Source organism: Podarcis erhardii (genome assembly GCF_964252035.2).
Source record: "Podarcis erhardii genome assembly, chromosome: 9".
Taxonomy (NCBI): domain Eukaryota; kingdom Metazoa; phylum Chordata; class Lepidosauria; order Squamata; family Lacertidae; genus Podarcis; species Podarcis erhardii.
This window is the reverse complement of record NC_138512.1, coordinates 36,110,498-36,122,682: the sequence shown is the minus strand read 5'-3', so window position 1 is coordinate 36,122,682 and position 12,185 is coordinate 36,110,498. Positions and strand designations below refer to the sequence as shown.

General features: G+C 42.0%; 1 protein-coding gene across 26 annotated transcripts in view; it reads left to right on the top strand.

Annotated features, from left to right (window-relative positions):
* The window catches only part of LOC309349470 (uncharacterized protein), a 113,085-nt gene extending 109,301 nt beyond the window's left edge, over positions 1 to 3,784 (top strand). For 23 of the 26 annotated variants that reach the window (XR_014159894.1, XR_014159895.1, XR_014159900.1 and 20 more), the window contains 2 exons: positions 2,203 to 3,343; positions 3,563 to 3,784. The gene's annotated coding sequence lies outside the window, so the exon portion shown is untranslated. Of the gene's footprint in view, positions 1 to 1,891; positions 1,907 to 2,202; positions 3,344 to 3,562 lie in introns of those variants that run through there. The other 3 variants (XM_081875520.1, XM_081875523.1, XR_014159917.1) reach the window with 2 other exon arrangements.
* Positions 3,785 to 12,185: the final 8,401 nt, after the last annotated feature.

Below are 12,185 nucleotides of genomic sequence, written 5' to 3'. Positions count from 1 at the left end.
AAATCAGTCCAAATCAATCCAAACAGAGTTCATAATTCTATCCAGTCTTATCTTGCTGTTTCCACATCACATCTTGTTCATATATTTTCTCTTTTTTCTTTATGATCTCTTCTGATAGTCTCCTTAAGCCGATAAACACCAATAATAATCCTGTGTGAATTTTTCCGTTCTTCCAATCCTCAAATCAAGATGGTTCCATATATCATCGCCTTCATAGATAACATCGCTCTTTCCATCATTAATCTCGCAAAACTGTCACTCTTAAGTCCCACTGAGGAGTTTAACCCACAATATAAAAACAGCTCTATTTCTCTATTTCTCCTCTCAGACTTAAGTCCTCCGACAGAACTTCCCAATATGGCGACTGCATTTTTAACTGTGTCATTCCAAAGCTCTTATACATTCCACGCTCTTCTTAAAACATGCTTTGGTTCGAAAGTTTATCTCCACACAGCCTTAAATCCACAGCTTAAGTCCTTAAAACAACATATCTGACTCGTGAGGGGAGGGGATTCTTGTTTAATCACATAAGGAAAGAAAGGAAAGTTTTTCCCCCTCCCCCATCAGTCATTTGCCATACCGAGTCTTGGCGTAACTTCTCATGATTTCTCTTGTTCCTCTGACTCGTCTTATTTTATTAGAGATCTCTTCTGTTAGCAATCTTTACTCCCCCTTCTTCCTTGAGATATGTGCATTCCTTCATCCAAATTGTTTCTTTTGAAGTTCTTGCAGCTAGTGGTGCGGATCAGGGACGGCGTCCAGGAGCACCAGAATCCCACAGGAGGGCTTTGTGCCTAGTGCCCCCATCCCCACAAATTCGGGGGTGGTATAGGGCACAGCAGGCAAGGCAGTCCCCCCCCCACCATCCGGGGGGGGGGTTAGGGAGGCTAATTACTCCCATCATAGCCTCCAAATTACCTCGTGTGGGTCGGAGAGATGTTATTGTCAGCCATCTTCCCCTAGTGTTCTTCAAGGACTGAGTGAATCCAGACATGAAGTCACCAAGGCATATGATATACTTGGAGGGAAGGTAACACCCCACATTATATCCCAATACTATTTTTCCAATCCAGAATAAAAAAGAGTTTTCACCTTTTATAAATGATGGCTTTGTGAAATATAGAATATGAGTTTGCTTCTCCTCGTGGAATGAATTTTGCTAGGCTTCTTAGCTGGCTTACTAACATAAGTAGCTTTCTTCAGAAAACATTACTTGTCTCACAAACTTTAAGCCTTGTTATGTCAAAAGCTAATGGCAGGTGGTGCTCCTATAAATAGTGCACATGTAGAGCCTTCCATGATTTTACAAGAGGCTCATCCAATGCCATTATGCAAAGAAGGATGAACTGGTGATATTTGTTGAACTGAAACTGGAGATGAACTTTAAGGGCATAGGGTGATAGGAATCGGTCTAAATTTCCCCCCTCCTAGTAGGGTGTGTGCACACAGAGTACACTAGCTTCCCTTCACACACCCACACACCCCATGCATGGCATGATTACCACGATTAATATTCTGTGCAGAAATGTGTGCTGAAATGTTTTTTATCAGTTATGCCGGTGAAGTCTGCAAAGAATGGGCCTGCGCTGTAAATTTTCACTGCTTCTAGTCAGTACTCATTTGTATTCAAAGCGAGACACCCTACCTTAAAATGCTTACTTCAGTTGCAATTAAAAATGAGACATATTTTGCCCTGCTGATAAGCACATTTTCCCATTCATCAGACTAGGCTGCTGCTGGTGCATATTCAGAATCCGAGTACTTAAACTTCTGTGGTTGCTTTCCTGTTGGCTGAATTTTAGTCCAAGGGGGTCCACTAACAGTGATTCCCACAAAATCCACTGGGCAGCGATATGAGGGATTAGGTGGTCCTTGAGGGATCCCGGACCCCAATTCTCAAGGCCTTGTAAGTTAATACAAGAACCTTGAACCTGGCTGTGTGTGTTGGCATCGCCAGGCAATTAGAGCAGGTGTAACTCACATTTTCTGGTTATGCCCTAAAATAAAAATATTTTGGAAAAAGGTGATTATCTTTCAGCCAGAGGGCCAGATCCAAAAGTGGCCAACCCTCTGTGGATCACACTGGGCAGTCGGTTACCTGAGATCATATGATTTCAGGCACAGGAAAGGTAAAGCTGTAAAGAAACATTTGCAGAGTGTGCTCTTTGCATTTGGCAGGTTTCTCTGCTGTGCTATTTTCAGGAGGGATCAGATCAGAAGGATCGGGAGCTCCTGCATCTGGTCCCTGCCAAAAGCAGCATGGTGGGTTAAGGTGCCAGATTCAAGAAGTGCCAAAGGTACAGCCGTGGATGCAAATGAACCATCGGGAGTGCTCCTGACTACCCAGGACACAGAAAAAGAACAAGTGGAAGTTTGCCAAAAGCAGTGGCCCAAAGTAAGTCGTCAAATTCAAAGTGCAAAATTCTAGCTGTGGCTGAATTTGTTGTTATTTGCACATGTAGCTTTATCAGTCTTGCACCTGACATCCTATAGACATCAGGTGTTGGTCAGGCGAGCGTGGCTTGGCCTACCACAGACATCGAAGAAATGAACGGTTAGAGGCTTCCATTGGATTTCTCGGTGATCTTGTTTGGAAGTATGAAAGATAAAACCTTGAGGAATGACCAAGAAATTATTGTTTATTATCAGCTGCAACAACCAGTGTTAGTAATAACTGGAAGAAAAAGGGAAACACAAAAATGTTTCAATGGTTACTAAGCACATGGGTTATATTCAGCATAATAAAACACTGGTTTTGTTATGATATGGAAGAACATACTAAATTTTTGAAGAACTGAATTTCTCGTGTTCTGGAAAGTGAAACTTCATGCTAGAATGCCAAGCTTACGAGGTGTTGGGTGCAATTTAAGTACAATAAGATGGGTGTTTGGGATGAGAGAATGAATGCATGAGGTAAAGCGATGAACCTAATAATAATAATAATAATAATAATAATAATAATACATGCTGAAGTTTGTTATTAGATGCTGAATTGTGTTATATGTTTGTTTTAAAGTTAGTTTATTAGCCTGTCCCATATATGGTGATTTCTTAAGACACAGAGGTTGCCATATCAACAATATGAGCTCATAACCACCAGACCCTATAAGTAAAAGTACAGCAGGTAGCATTATTTCACAAATTCAAGTACCATCTTCGGAGACAGATTGTGCTGGCTTCACGGAATGACATGCTCCTCTTGATCCTCTACTAGACTTTTAACATCACCAAAACCCCAGAAAAATGACGCGATGTGGTTGTAGGCCTCCCTATCGCAGAAGACGTAAAAGAGGGGGGTTGGCAGGTCAGAGAGGAGGAAGAAGGGGAAAGAAAGGGAGACGAGGTAAAGCAATGATCCTCATGGCATTGTTAACAAATGACAACAAAAAAAAGAGCAGCAATTCTTTGTGGTCTAGGGAAACATGCATTAGAATGAGGGCAGAGTGGCCAGTTTTGGGTCCCGTCAATGCCTTGCTTGAGTGCATGATGTAGATGTTTAAAAAGAAGTGTTTGCAGGTGGGGGGAGAAACTCAAACAATATTTTGCACTTTTGTTTCCGCAGTGTCAGTAGCACACACAGTGTACTACTACAGGAAAGTCAGATAGAGCTCCGAAGCCCTTCCTTTCTACCATCCAGCATTTCCAGAAATGTCAGGCAACATCACCAAGATTTCTGCCTCATGAATGAACCACAGTTCCAACAAAGCCAGGCCGACTGATGTTCTGAGATGCTGATGCCCTCCAAAGAGGAGCAGTGTGTCATTAAACCTGAAGCTGCAACATCTTTCCTGACTGGCCTGGTTCCTTTGCCCTTCTTGATGAATCTTTTCTTGGTGGTGGGGGGGCACAGGGGGGAACTGGAAAGAGTGTGAATTTCAAAACGACTAATCCTTGGGGAAAGGGTCTGCTGTGGTTTTTCATATAGCCTCCCAAAATTCAATGTCGGTGTTTATGGTAGCTGGTTAAAATTTACTCAGAGCAGACCTATTGAAATTAATGGATCTGCTCTGAGTATAACTACCATTGAATGCAACTCTATGTATTAATGTTTTAATAAGATCTCTATTTTTGTAATGGCAACTGGTATACATGATGGCTTGTCTAAACTATTAAATTTGAGAAGGGTCAGCTCAGTATGAGAAAACAGAAGGAACACATGGCATCTTCTCTTTTATCTGTATATTATTTAATTATGAACAATAGGAATAACTCTTAGTACTGAAAATATGACTGAATGTGACACTGGGCACCTAACAAGCAACTCCCCCCCCCCCCGCCATAGCCTCTGAAGTGGCAACTTAAATTTACAAGACCCTGAGGTCCATTGTTGGTGACCAAATGCCTCAAGAAAATGCCCTAGTGCTGTGATTTCATTAAGCTATTGTGTGACACAATGGGAGGTCGTCTGACTCTGACCTGAGTGAGGGTCAAAATGACCATAATTTTTCTGCTGAAAATAATCACCTTCAGTAGGCAACTTTGGTAGACATTCTCCACAAGAAAAATGTGTGTGGTCGTGTTGGGGGGTTAGTAAATGGACTACACCTTAGATCTGTAGTCCCCTGTGGCTGCTCTTCAAAAACAGATGCAGCTAGTTTTGCACAAAATATTTAAAATGTGATTAAAGTCACATCTGGTTTGATCCTTGGCCCTATTGTTTCCATGCTGCTTTAATACAAATTAATACAATTTGTATTTGTAATACAAATTAATCTATTATCGTTGCACTTGGTTTGCAGAGCAATGAAATGCTTTCTCAGTCTGTGCTGACAATACTGGTCTACATAGACCAATACCTAAGGTACTGCTGTGGCGGAAAGGTAAACGTGTTTCCATGCGCTCTGGTTTCTGTCACGGTGTTCCATTGCACCAGAAGTGGTTTAGTCATGCTGGCTACATGACCCAGAAAGCTCTCTGTGGACAAACGCTGGCTCCCTCGGCCTGAAAGGGAGATGAGCACTGCAACCCCATAGTCGCCTTTGACTGGACTTAACTGTCCAGGGGTCCTTTACCCTTTTCCCTTTTCCCTTTACATAGACCAATGTCTGACTTTGGTTTTAGGCACTTTTCTATGCTTATGGATTCAGGAGGGGGAAATGCACTTCATTGCCTGCCTTTTCAGTGACCAGTTTTATTTTGTATGGGTTTAGCTATAAATATTCACTGGTTTTCCCCCCCTACAGCCCAAGGGCAAGTCTGCGGTGCAGCCGCAGAGTTCGAGAAAGCTCAGCATTCTCTTGTACCATTAATAGTCCCGAGTACTTTAGACGCAACCTAAAAATAAATCCATACAGATCTCAAAATGTTACAGATACTACATTTGTCAGTGAGAGAGGAGAGGATTAAAGGTTTTTAAAAAGCACCATCATTTCAGATGAATTCAGATTTCCCCCAAACCAGCCATCATTTCAAGATGTTATTTTGGGGGATATCCATGTGCTCAGCATCACAATCACATCAAAGTCAAGTGTGAATTGAAATAGAGCTCACTTGAATATATTGGCCTACAGCCAGAATCAGTGGATTCTCCCTAGCTTTGCAACTACAGAATAAAGGATAACTCCAATGCAATCTTAGATCAGCACTGTGACAGACGCTTCAAATGCCTTCCTACGAGTCTTCATTCTTTTTATTTACTCTCCACTATGAGATATAGCCAGGACAGGGTCTATCCTTGTTTCTTTGTAACCTCACAATGACCTTTGTTACATTTGGTTGCTTTATACAGTGCTACCCAATGAACTTCATGGGATCTGGAACTTTGTCTCCTAGATCCATACCATTCTGTCCACTGCGTGTCATTGCCTCTCAGTGCATAGATCTCATTAATGCAGTTGCATCCACCCCCCGCCACCACAAATGCTGCACTGAATAATTTTATGCATGAATCACGAACCTGCCTTCAAGCTGTTAAGTTCAAATGTAGTCTATTGCAAATCTTGCCTGGTGCCACCAAGGACATTTAATGTATAACAACAACAACAACAACAACAACAACAATAGAGGTAAAGGACCCCTGGACAGTTAAGTCCAGTCAAAGGTGACTATGGGGTGTGGCGCTCATCTAGCTTTCAGGCCGAGGGAGCAGGCATTTGTCCACAGACAGGTTTCTGGGTCATGTGGCCAGCATGACTAAACCGCTTCTGGTGCAACAGAACACCATGATGGAAGCCAGAGTGCACAGAAACGCCGTTCACCTTCCTACCACAGTGGTACCTATTTATCCCCACATTTCATGTACTATCAACTAGCTTGGAAAAGAGGAGACGAAGAGATAAGATAGCCATCTTCAAATATCTAAAGGGCTGTCACATGGAAGATGGAGGAAGCTTGTTTTCTCCTGCTCCAGAGGGTAGAGTTTGATCCAATTCAAGTTACAAAAAAGGAGAAAGTGGCCAAATATCCAGGAAGAACTTTCTGATAGTAAGAGCTGTTTGACAGTGGAATGGACTCCTTCAGGTGGTTCTGGACTCTCCTTCCTTTCAGGTTTTTAAGCAGAGGTTGGATGGCCACTTGTCATGGATTCTTTAGTTGAGAATCCCTCATTGCAGGGGGTTGGACTAGATGACCCTCAGGATCCCTTCCAACTCTACTAATTCTATTATTCTATGTTACACAAGGAATTGGATAGCCGTAATGTGCCCTGTATGCAAAGTCTGGCCTCTTCTTTGAATTGAACTACACTGAAATAGAAATACAGCAATATATCCGGCCATATAAACATCCCAACAAAGAGCTTCTCAAGAAAGGTTTATACAACAGGGAGTGTAGGCAGTTACCAGTCACTTAGGGGAGAAATAGCAGGCTTTTGTCTGAAAATCACCACCTATGCAGCTTAGACATAACAGGGAAGGGTCATATTAAACAGGTGGAAGGAGATAATTGTAGGCTTGGTAGGTAAGCTAAGCAGCCGTCATCAAACCTTCCATAGTTCTATAACACAAACAGCTAAGCTGTCAGAAGGCCAAGTCATAAGAACTCGGGTTTCTATTTCATGGAGGGGATGGATGGAGGACAGGCAAGGGTCAAGTTCTATGAAGCAGCCATCAAAGATCAGAATGACCAGCAACCAGTAGTGTAATCCAAGGCAAACAGGAGGTCAGGTTTCAAAGGCAGCAACACAGGACAAGGGAACAACAATGAGAGTGACTTAGAGCAAAATACATGTGACAAATCCAACTGAGGACAGGCCAGAGAACGTTCTACAACCCAATCCTTAGTGATGGTGCTGAGTAGTGACCAGGAAATCTTTCTTCTCCACCATCATTGCATCTGCTGAGTGATGGCCCATGGAGCATTTATGAAGGATGAAGAGCCTTTCACAGCAGGACAACTCTGAAAAGCCAGCTGTGATTAGTTTTCAATGCACTTTGCATTTGCCCCTGTCCAGTTGTGGACAGTGCTGGCTTAAAATATCTTACGTTATCTTTTGCTCCCCCTTATCAGTTTTTTATGGGTGACTTTCAGCTTGTTCAGCCTGAGGATGTGGACAGGATTCTTGGGATGGCTGTGGCTGATCATGTGCTTGCTTGAGCATTGCTGTTCCTTGCTGATTATGTACCCATTCCACAGAGCAGGTACAAAAGGATAACATGGTCAATGGTATCAAAAGTCTCCAAGAAATCAAGATGCATAAGCATGGTCACACATTCCCTATCCTGCTCTCAGTACAGGTCAACCAACATGGTGACCAAGGCTGATTCCCTGCCAAAAATCTACTTGATTTTTGCGAATGTTCTCAAACACCTGTGAACCTTCTTGTGCTAAGCTAACAGGGATTGTGTGTAACATTTTATTTTTGGTGAATAACGACTGGCTTGTAAGTCTCCTTTTCTTAAGCCTGAATCCTATTAAAAAAATCACAACTCGTTTCATACTGTTACTTTCAAAATGACCATTACGTATTTTTATGTACATATTCCAAATAGTAACCACATGTATAAAAATGATCAGGGATATGTGTCTTTTGACATTGCTTGTTATGAAGGGGATTTTTTAGTTCTTTCCACTTTTTCCTACTGATTTACTTTCATTTTCAGATTATCCCTATCCCCTCCCTTTCCCTCTCAGTTACTGGAAATGATAATTTCCCTCTCTTTAATGTGATGAATTATTTCTATGCATGCCTGAAACCTGAAGTCCTAACTCATGAAAATCAATATGTTAGAACCTCAAAGTATGGCTGTTTCTTCTTAAGATTACTGATGAACACAGAGAAATTATTTTCAGCATATCATCTATTGTGAATATTTCAAAACACCATTCATCCCAATAATTGCAATGCAAAAAACAACAACAACAAACCCATTAGTAAAATTAGAGAATGTATATCAGTGACATGACTTGTTGATGGAAAAGTGAAATCCAATTTCTTGTTTTGACCTGAAAAAAAATATGCACTGCTTAGCATTTCACTGTGTGTCTAAGAACTCACTGAAAAGTCTACAGGAAGGTCTAAGAAGAGCAAGTCTGAACGGGAAGGGGTGCTGCTGCTGTGCTGGCAATTTCTGTTGCTCACTAGGGGTCGCAGGATGTCAAAAAATCAATCAGCCAGAATGAAGCTGCCAAACCCAATACATGAACCATTTGCGAACTCAATAATGCTTCCTCAATAAAGCACATGCATTGAGACAACAACTCTCATAAATATTACACCCATTCATTCATGTTTTAATGCCAGCATCTTATTATGAAAAGGAAAGACCACACTCCATAATTTCCTCACACTGAAAGTGAACTATAATTCACTTTCGTTGAGAAAAATCAGATGGTCTTTGATGAACTTCTAAGATAGCATGAGAGATGACGAGTAGATGTTGATTATGATTCAGAGGTCTGTGCATAAAAGCTTAGGACTGATTCATGACTCACTACTTTCCTATGTTTATGCATCAGATAAAAAAAGCTACATCAATGAAACCAGAGATTTCAAAGAATACTCTTCCATTTACTATTAATTAACTAAAATGCATTCATGGAGTAATTTGCAAAGAAAGTATCGTATTATATTTTTCAGAAACCTTCATCAATTTCACACCATAGAATTAAAATCAGGCTTATTTGAAAGTGTATAGCTAGCAAAAGGGAAAATATTGGCATCTGGAAACTAAAAAGCAACCACTGAGAGGTATCGAGATGAATCTTTGTTGACTGTTTGCCTATGTGTTTCACTTTTACTAATGTACTTATGAGACAATTCAGGCATTCATAAGTGGTTTAAATGACTGTGTGAGGTGGAGAGAGTTTGCATGAGTGCATTAGCACTGTCCCCTGTCACCTTTCATGAGTTGGAGGACAACTGACTGAAACATGGAGCCCTCTGTACTTGTGGAAGCTCCATGTACACTCTAGAAGTCTGATTTCCCTGGTTTCTTTTTCCTTTATTAAATTAAAACATTCAAAAGTTGCAATACAGCTTTGTCCACAGAATGATCACTCCAATCCTCAATCCCAGATCACTCTCATATTGGCTTGCTAAATATCCTCAGTAGGAACCAAGCTACCAATCTGGTTGGCTAGACATTTCCCCAGTTTTTAAAGTGCACTGGGAATCTCTCCAAGTACAGGAGACTTCAAGCAGTTGCCCCCCAAGTCATAGAGACTGATGAGAACCTGACAAGGGATAGAGCTAGCACACTTGTGCCTACTCTCTATCCTCTGTATACTCATTTAAGCCTTAAATGAGCACCTGAATAGGGCTAGTGCTACAATGAAATTAAATATTTTAAATGAGCTTTGTGACAGCAGCTAGGCACTGTTATCTGCAAACACAAGGCAGATCAAGACAAAGGATGAACTATGTGAATAGTGTTTGTTTTTTGCACCATGTCTGTCCTTCTTCCAACCTTGGAACATTTAGGCTACCTAAATGTGTGACCACTGAGTTTTCAACACCATGGTCAGAGGTGCCAAGTTGCCTCCAGGATTGAGGGGGCCTAGCATGTGGTGCACAGTCTGCTTGTCTGGAGGAGGTTGTGTTGTCTGCAAGAGGTCAAGCGCTCTGGAAGAGCTGCCCACTGAAGCTGAACTATGTTCAACTCTGTGCCTGGCCTCCTCTGCCCCCTCAACATTGAGAAGGTTCAGCCCCCTTCCATCAAATATTGAGGGGCCAAAGACACCTTGGCCTCCTAGAGTTGGTGCACCTGATCATGGTTTTGTGCTCAACTCAGCCTTGCAAGGACTCCGCATTATCCTTTTCATAAAAAGCAACAATATGATGGAGGCAAAAATCCTCACTTGGTCATTTCCTCAGAGAGCCAAGACTGAGAATGTAGGTTGCTGTTCTGCAAAATATGCAGTCAGAAGATAATTAATTAGCCCACATCCCGTCTGCATTGGAATCAAAGGGAACGGAAATACAAAGAATTGCACAAAAGTGCAAGGTGGGAAGAAATGGAAATAATAATAATAATGTAAGAAGAGCCCTGGTGGATTAGACAAAAGGCCCATCTAGTCCAGCATCCTGTTCTCACAGCAGCCAACTAGATGCCTATGGGAAGCAGGACCTGAGCACAACAGCACTTGCCCCACCTGTTATTACCAGGAACTGGTATTCAGAGCGCTATTGCCTCTGACAGTGGAGGCAGAGCACAGTCATTGATATCCTTATCCTCCATAAAATCCCATAAGGGTGACCTTAGTTAGGTCTTGTGACATGTTACTCATGTGAAGATGGTGTGACACAATTACTGGGAGACAGAGTTCTACTCCTGGCCCTGCCCATCCAGCAGACATTGAGACTGGCTCTGCCTATAGACACATCCATTCACTGGATTGGTTGTCTGAAGAGAAGATACTTTGATCCCTGCTCCCTCATAGAATCATAGATTTGTAAAGTTGGAAGGGACCACGAGGGGCATTAGCCCTGCAATGGAGGAATCTTTCACCCAACATGAGGCTCAAACCCACGACCTTGAGAGTCTCATGCTATACCTACAGAGCTATCCCGCGGGTCTCAAAAAACCTAGCTATAAAAATTGGTCTAGTACACCAGACAGAACTGTTGTAAAGCCGAAATCCCCTTGCCAGCTAGTGTTCTGTGAGTCATTAAAACAACAACAAAGGCTAGAACTGAAAATAATGTGAAACTCACCTGTGTTTGATGGAGAAGGACTATAGCTCTGCTTTGCAAACAGTCCAGGTAGGGCTGGGAGAAGTCTGGAATCCTAGGTAGTCACTGCTGGTCAGTATAGATGACACAGAGCTAGGTGGATCACTGGTCTGGTTCAGTATAAGACAGCTCCTAACAGTCCCAGTCAGCATGACCAATAGTCAGGGGTGAGGGGAGTTGCAGTTTAGTAACATCTGGTCTCCATCCGTGCAGAACCAAGAGAACTTTCATTTTGGAAATTTTAAAAAAGCAGCATTGGGAACTAAGAGAAGCAGAGGAAACATATGGGCCCAGAAGCAGGGAACTGCAGAGAGCAGGGAGTGCATGCAAAAATGAAGGGGAAGGAAACACACTCATAGTGTAAGTATGAGTCCTATCCAAGAGAATGCTGCTAAACTAGACCACGAGTGCTGTATTGGCAGATATATTTTACGACTCCTTCCTACAGATCAGTCCAATTATCCTCCAATTTATCCATGGTGTTTAGACTGAGAATAAACACATCGCAAGTTGTTGGTCGGGGAGAGAACATATGACACTTTCATGTGCTCACCACAATGACTCACAGCACTTAGAAGCAGCATCCTTAGCACCTCTTTAGACCCAAGAGTAGAATTATTTCTGACATTCTCATCATGATGCATTTAGCTTCTGCCAACTGTGTAGGATTTGGGCTTTCACATTAGATTCTAATCTTCCTTTGGTGATGAGATGATGTCCCTTCCATTTCTGTCTGGTAAAGAGCTGCCAGCAACTCATGCCATTCACCGTGATAAAAACAGTATCCATGGATACATGAGTTGACTTTGAGCTGGATGGATCGGACATGAAGCAAGGTTTTTTCTCCTCTAAACGCTAACAAGTAAAGACAGGAATTAAAAAAATAATGATGCGCTTCCATAAAGAATATGTTTTTCTGCCATATGGACAAGATAAATAAAGAACATCTTTTGCCACAAAATGACAAAATCCGCACATTGGAATTATGCCCTTTGGTGCAAATTCTCAGCTGTAAATGCTAAATACGTTGAGAGATGCATGACTGTGGCACTTATGGCGGTAGTAACAACCAGTA